The following is a 6,998-nucleotide window of genomic DNA, read 5'->3' on the forward strand; positions in this document are numbered from 1 at the left end:
TTGTATCAAGTCTATAAGCATTGGAGTTACATATATTTGTCTCTCTAATCAATAAAATTTGAAGAGTTCATATTGAATTCTCTCTTGCCTGGCTCCTGCATAACACACTCTTATTTCACTACTGAAGCTGGACTTCAACAGTGGTGCCAAAACAGGATGGGAACTTCATAAGTGGATAGAGCTTCCATGGAAAGGTGCCTTCTTAGAAGCAGGCATATTCAGGTAAGAGGGGAATTAGATTAAAAGTGAGGATAAAGTGGGGGGAAAGGGTGATCACCAATAGGCACTTTATCACTATAAATAATTCAGCATTAGAAATAGTTTATCACCAGGCTGACAGGGGGTGAGGGTGGGGTGGGAGGGGTGAGGATATCAAATATCAGATAAATATAGAATATAAGATATCAGATATCAGAAAAGAATATACATAAGATAAAATTTATAAGATTGATTATTGTCCAGTTGATATCAATATAATATACATATTGAATTCAGAATAAGGCAAAATCAATCAGATAGCAGGGACTGAGAATATTATCTGAAAGTATTAGTTAAAGGAGTGGGAGTTCTCCCAATCTCAGTATTCTCTATTTTGGAGTATTTCTCCTACCCTCAGAGACAATTCCCTTAAATTCTTAAATTCTTTTATCAGACTGAGGAAAACGGGAGGGCAGAGACTGCAATGTTTGAATGCTGGAAGAAGGGAAGAATTAGTACCTCTTTCTCTCTCCCAGGCTTCCTATTCAGATTTCTCTCATATTCACAAACCCAAAGAGAAGTCAAATCCTTATACCTAGGGGAAATAGTTCACCAAAACACTTTAGAAAGCTAAAGAAAGGGAAAGGGATATCCTTTCAAAATATAATTAGTCTTTCCAGTTCCTGATCTAAAGATCCAATTCAAATTATAAAATCACAAACCAGTTTTCAATCAGTAAAAGAAGGCAAGTTAAAACTCCATTGAAACAACCTGCCTTTTAAAGCGCTAAATGCTGATTGCAAAAAGGTATTAAGCCAGGGGAGAATCCAAAACACTTTACTTCTCTTCAAGCAGCTTCCCTTCATGTCACGTGGAAGTAAAGGTAATATAGAATATAGTCTCTCCCCACTAGAAATCCACTTTTTATAAACTATTCAAGGAAATGTGACCCTGAATAAAGGAGAATCTGTATTAGGATAAGAGTTGGGAGCTTTTGCTCAGTGTGAGAGCCTTCTGACTCAGTTTTTCAATTCTGTTTCTTTGTTTCCTACTTAATCATTCCTGAGTCTGATAAAGTAAAACTATTATAATTGGATATCAATCTAAACTAAGGAAGTTTCATTTTGTCATGTGTATGCTCTTAGGCTAAGGCCTGAAGAATCAGTTCTGATGGTATTATGATGAGGTTCAGCACAGGGCATAGAGTTTTGGGAACCCCTTCTGATTGGTGCAAGTCCTTCATAAAAGAACTTGCACACCTAAAAAGTTAGACTGGCAAAAAGAAGTTTATTGGCACTGAGAAGTCAGTTTTTGCTAGGAGGCTGACTTCCTCAGTGGCAAAATCCTGACAGAAAAGGTCCCTCCTCTTGCAGAGGAGTCCTGCCAGAAAGATAAAGAGGGGTTAATGCTGAAAAGAGAATGCCTTCTCAGCGGGAAGAGAGTCTCTTGCAGGCAGCTATGCCAAGGAGACAGAGAGGTTTCTTGGCATGGCATGTTCCTGCTTTGGGCCTCTGCAAAGAATTGAGCTAGCCAATGCCTATTTCATCTTGCCTGGGAGCTGGGGGCAGTTTTGAGTTTAAATCAAACCAAAATCTTCCAATTGAAGAGATTTTCAATGGAATGAGGGTCTAATCTTCAATTTAATAAAGGATGTAATCAGTAGTTAGTGTTATCAATAGGGGTGTGCCCCTCTCCTTCAGGATAACAGAATGAAGTTACTTATCTTGATTCCCTGGGGTAGGTCTTTTGCAGAGGCAAGGGTTCCAAGGAGACTCTCTCCTTCAAGGAGTTTCTCAAGTGTTTTACCTCGGCTCCCCACCAAAGTAGACACAGTTTCAGGGTTCCCCCCATCATTTCTACTCCCATATTTTCTTTTTATGACAAATTCCTATGATAAGAACAAATTCAAGCATATAATATCTTGTTTTCAATCTGAAAATATGTAGTCATTATATTCTAAATAATTTGGTGAATGATTTGGCCTAGTCATCTATTTGTCATATATATAAATGTTTAAAGAAAGAAATTCTTTACAGATTTCCAAAATAATGTAAGAATAATTAACATGATTGTCCATAAGAGAGAATTGTTATTTTATTGTTCATTTGAAACTAAAACTGAAACATCTTTAAAATTTGTATATACTGTGTCACAAATATATTTCATTACCTGAAAATTGCTGCCCAATCTACATTGGTTTCTTTACATCTTATAGAAGTCTTAATGGTTTTGTCTTTGTATACCAGATCATCGTAACCTCTATTTGTTAGATTTGTTTTATATTTTAAATTTTGGTCAGTTACAGCTGCATTAGTCAACTTCAAGGAACTAAATCAACCGTTGGATACTTCAATTAGCTCCATCTTGCTATCCCCTCCATGGGGACACTGTAAGTAACTCAAATCTACACCCATTCTCAGCAGGAAGCAGTTTCAGAGGATGAGATCATCCCCCTGCTCCCAGAGGACTTTGAGCCTCATTTATTTAAAAGGAAGAACTGTTACTGATTGGTGAATGGACTCCCAATTTATTCAATCTCTAGATGGATTTCCTGTTACATGTATGTGGGACTTAGAATGGCACAAATTTTCACATCTCAGATAAGGGATTCCATGATGTTTTCAAGACCCTCAGAGACATACTGTACAGAATATTTAAAAATAACTGCAGATATTTCTAACTACAGATACTGTTTTAAGGAATGGCATTAGAATCCAAATCATGAATATATTAGAATTAAATATACATATGTATATATATATATATATATATATATATATATATATATAATATATTAAAATGTTACAATTGTGTTTTATTCCAATGTCTTCTATTCAAAAGTTTTTCAAATTCACTACCTATGACTGTTATTATGGAACTGTTCATACTATGTCATAATTTCTAATAAGATTAATCACAATTGATATAGGTCAGCAGGTGAACAGGTTTGAGACATCCAAGGAAAATTAGAAAATAGTAGTAGTAAAAGATTTGTGGGATTATTCACTTTAGGAATTCTAGAAGATATAGCAACTATTACAAACACTTGCTGTTTCAGCTATAGCTTTTACAAATCTGTTCTGACTAATCCATTTGCAGATAAATTAGCAAAAAATATACCATAAGCTTTTTAGAACAAATTAATATAAATTATGAGTTAAAGCAAGAATTAAATTTAGTGAAACAAACATTAATATGGTTAGGGAATCATGTAAAAAATTTGGAATCTCAATTACAGCTAACTTTTTAGCAGAAAACGTGGCAAGAAGTGGTGTCCATGCAATTGTCCTGACAGCATAGCAAACAAATATTCCAGGGGTTAAAAAGATAAATTCTGTAAATAATCTGATTTTTATGCTTTTACATTTTGTTCCTTTTAGATGTTTTATTTTGCTACTGATTGGCTTAGCCCCTTGTGCTTAAATTTTAAGTATGTTCTGCAATCATTCTCAACTATGAGAACAAAAGTCCACAGACTTCATCCTTTAAACAAGAACAGGGAGTTGTAGAGGGGCAGGAGGTAAGAATCCATTCCAGGAATTGAATCTTACAGTAACTTAGCTCACCAGCTTCCCTTTTCTTATTGAATAGCAGAGACAAACTACTTAATATATTGATAAGAAACCTGGCAATGAAGCAAAATAAAAAGTCAGCTATATAATGGATCAAAGACATACCTTTGAACTTAAGACAGGAAAAGTAACCCACAATGGAGACTAAAAGCATTTGGGAGAAAGGTACTTGAGGACATTGGTATGATAATTTTAACTCTGATGTGTATCTCAACTATTTACATCTCTATTGAAATCCAGACTTAATCATTTGCATCTCAATAGATTGTGCTTGTTAGAAAAAATATAAGAACATCAAAGAATATATATTGTGTCAAGTCTAAAAGCATTGGAGGTATATATATTTGTCTCTCTGATCAATAAATTGAAGAGTTCACATCAAATTCTCTCGGCCTGGCTCCTGCATAACACACTTATTTTACTACTGAAACTGGATTTCAACACATCTCCAAAGAAGAAATAGCCTAATCAATTTCAGAAGATTAAAGAGTCAGCCTTCAGTTCTGCTTTGAAAGGTATGGACTCCCTAACAGTATGTTCAGATGATATATCTGATGTGTATGTATATATATACATATATATATATATATATATATATGCACACACATATATATATATATATAAACATGTATATGTTTGAGTACATATATATGTTCATGTGTTTTTTTGTGTGTGTGTATATATATGTGTATGTGTGTGTATAAAGAGATAGTAAGAAAGTACATGTGTTAGCTTTCAAACTTATACAAGAGTTGAAAGCCATTTTTGCCTAATTTGTAAAGACTTATTAAACATGATCCATATTCTGAAGTTCCCAGCATAAAAAGCATAATAAAAACCCTCCTTTTAAGTTTCTTTAAAAGTATTAAAAATAGCTTTTGATTAAAAAAAAAAAAAACCTGTTGGAAAGATGGGTAATAGGTCACAGGGGCTAAAGGCTTTTCTTAAGGAAAATAGACTTAAACCTTCTAACAAAGAATAACTTTTTTGTCTTCCCTATGTGGCAAAGTGGAATAAGTCTAGTACAATGCTATTCAAGAAAACAAGTTTCAATCTGGCCTGAGACACTACTAACTATGACTTTGGCCAAGTCATTTGACCTGTCTGCCCTAGTTTCTTCTATTGAAAATGGAGACAATAATAGTATCTACCCTCCAGGGCCATTGTGTGGGTCATGTGAGTTATCTGTAAAGTTTCTGGTGCTTAATAAGTGACTATTCCCTTTCCTAATACCTCTTTTAAGATTTTTTTTTTTTTGGTACAATGTATCACAACATTTCTCCTTACTGAAACATTACAGAAACTTGATCTGAAATAAAGGCAGACTCTGTAAGTTGTATAATGATACAAAGTAAAAAGAAGATGAACTAATAACTGTAAAGATTTATCTTTGGCAATTCTCCATGTTCAATAGTGTCCATGTTTTCAAGTTTGGTTATAAAATATTCACTTACGACCCACATGGATTATATAGCCAATGGACTATTACCTTGGAGGGAGGTTACTAAAATTCCCAGCAGAACTTGGGATGACATTGATTACAAAATAATTGCTTGAAACCAACTGATTTATTATTTTAAACTTTTACTTTTCATTTCTGGGAACAGTTAGCTTGTTCTGTCAGACTTTTTAAAAAATCACATTAATGATAAAATGGAAGTTTATGGGTTTTGATCTTTTATCTTGTAAACATAGCATGGTGTGATTTTAAGAATAATGAAGCTGAAATCAGTAGTTTCTTTGTTGTTGTTAGAAGCCCTATTATTATCTGCTCCTTTAATCTATTTAAAAAAAAAAAATAGACAAAATAGTCCAGGTAGTATTTACCCCTTGAGGTTGTTTTGAGGACCAAATAAGCTGTTTCTAAATCAGGCTATATGCCTTAAAGTGCCATATATTGTTATTTTGGGGTCTAATAGCTACAAGTTTATTAAAGTTGAAAAATACAAATTCTGTTCTAAATTTATTTCCTTAATTCTTGTTTTATTTATTATTTATTTTATTCTTTAGTTATCTTTCTATTTTGTTTTCTCTAGATAGAAAATTTTAAGATAATAGCTGACATCTTGGTCAATATCCAAACTGGATGTACTCGGTCAGTGATAAATATACACAGGGCAGGGAAGTTTCATTTTATAAAATATTTCTTAATCTGGGGTGTGTTAACTTGTTTTTTTCTCTCCCCCAAGAGTCCAAAACACACACACACACACACACACACACACACACACAAAATATATATATATATGTTACAGTGAAAACATTTTTGCTTTAAATGTCCACAGGCATTTTTTACCCACAAAGTAGGTTCTATAATCTTACATTTGAACACTTTTACAAACTGAGCTATAAATCTACATTTTCCTGTTTTTTTTTTTTTTAATTTTTAAGAATCCAGTTTAGAAAACTAAGAATTTGAAGCATTTCCAACATGATGAAAGGCTGAAATGGTTATTCAGATGAAATGCTTTATGCGAATATGAAAATATGAATTACAGATGATAATACACCCCACCGAAAAGGAGTATGTGTTTAAAGTGAATATAACAATAAAATAGAAGTCATCAGCATCCCTAGGCTGTGACTCAATGTTTCAGTAGTTTGGCATGGAGGAGCGCCTAGTGGAAAAGGAATGGAAGAACAGTTTTCTTTTTGATTACAGAAAGAAAGAGAAATTTAAAGCTATTTTGAGAGTATAAACTCAAGCTTCTTGAAGAAATCAAGTGAAAATTTTAGAAAATTGAAATTGGCTTAACTTACATATTTCTACTTGTGTGGCCACATATAATGAAGAAAATTAACCCCTCCAGCTTTCTGTTTACCGTGGATAAGATCAGGCAAGAAAAAAGGCATAGCCATTGTATGTCACATTATCACATCCTGTATGTCCATAAGGTCCATACAGATTCCAAATTCTTTCGCTTTCTTTGCCGTTTAGAAAACTGCGATTGAGACAGCTGGGTTTTTTGTCGTTGTTGTTTGTTTTGTTTTGATTTTTGACAGGGTCATGTTACAGAAAATGCAGTCCTATCAATGGGACCTCTTCCTCTGAGATTCTCACGGTCATTCTGAAGATGATTTCTTTTGTGAATTCCACTTTAAATATATAAAAAAGCCTCTCTAGCCTCCTGTCACCTGGCCAGCAAAGAGCTTTATCTGGGCAGCAGAAAATTTTTCCCCCAAAGCCTGGATTGTTTTGAGGGTTGAAGGAAGGCCCAGAGGAAGGCG

This window comes from Sarcophilus harrisii, chromosome 5, assembly GCF_902635505.1.
Source record: "Sarcophilus harrisii chromosome 5, mSarHar1.11, whole genome shotgun sequence".
Classification (NCBI taxonomy): domain Eukaryota; kingdom Metazoa; phylum Chordata; class Mammalia; order Dasyuromorphia; family Dasyuridae; genus Sarcophilus; species Sarcophilus harrisii.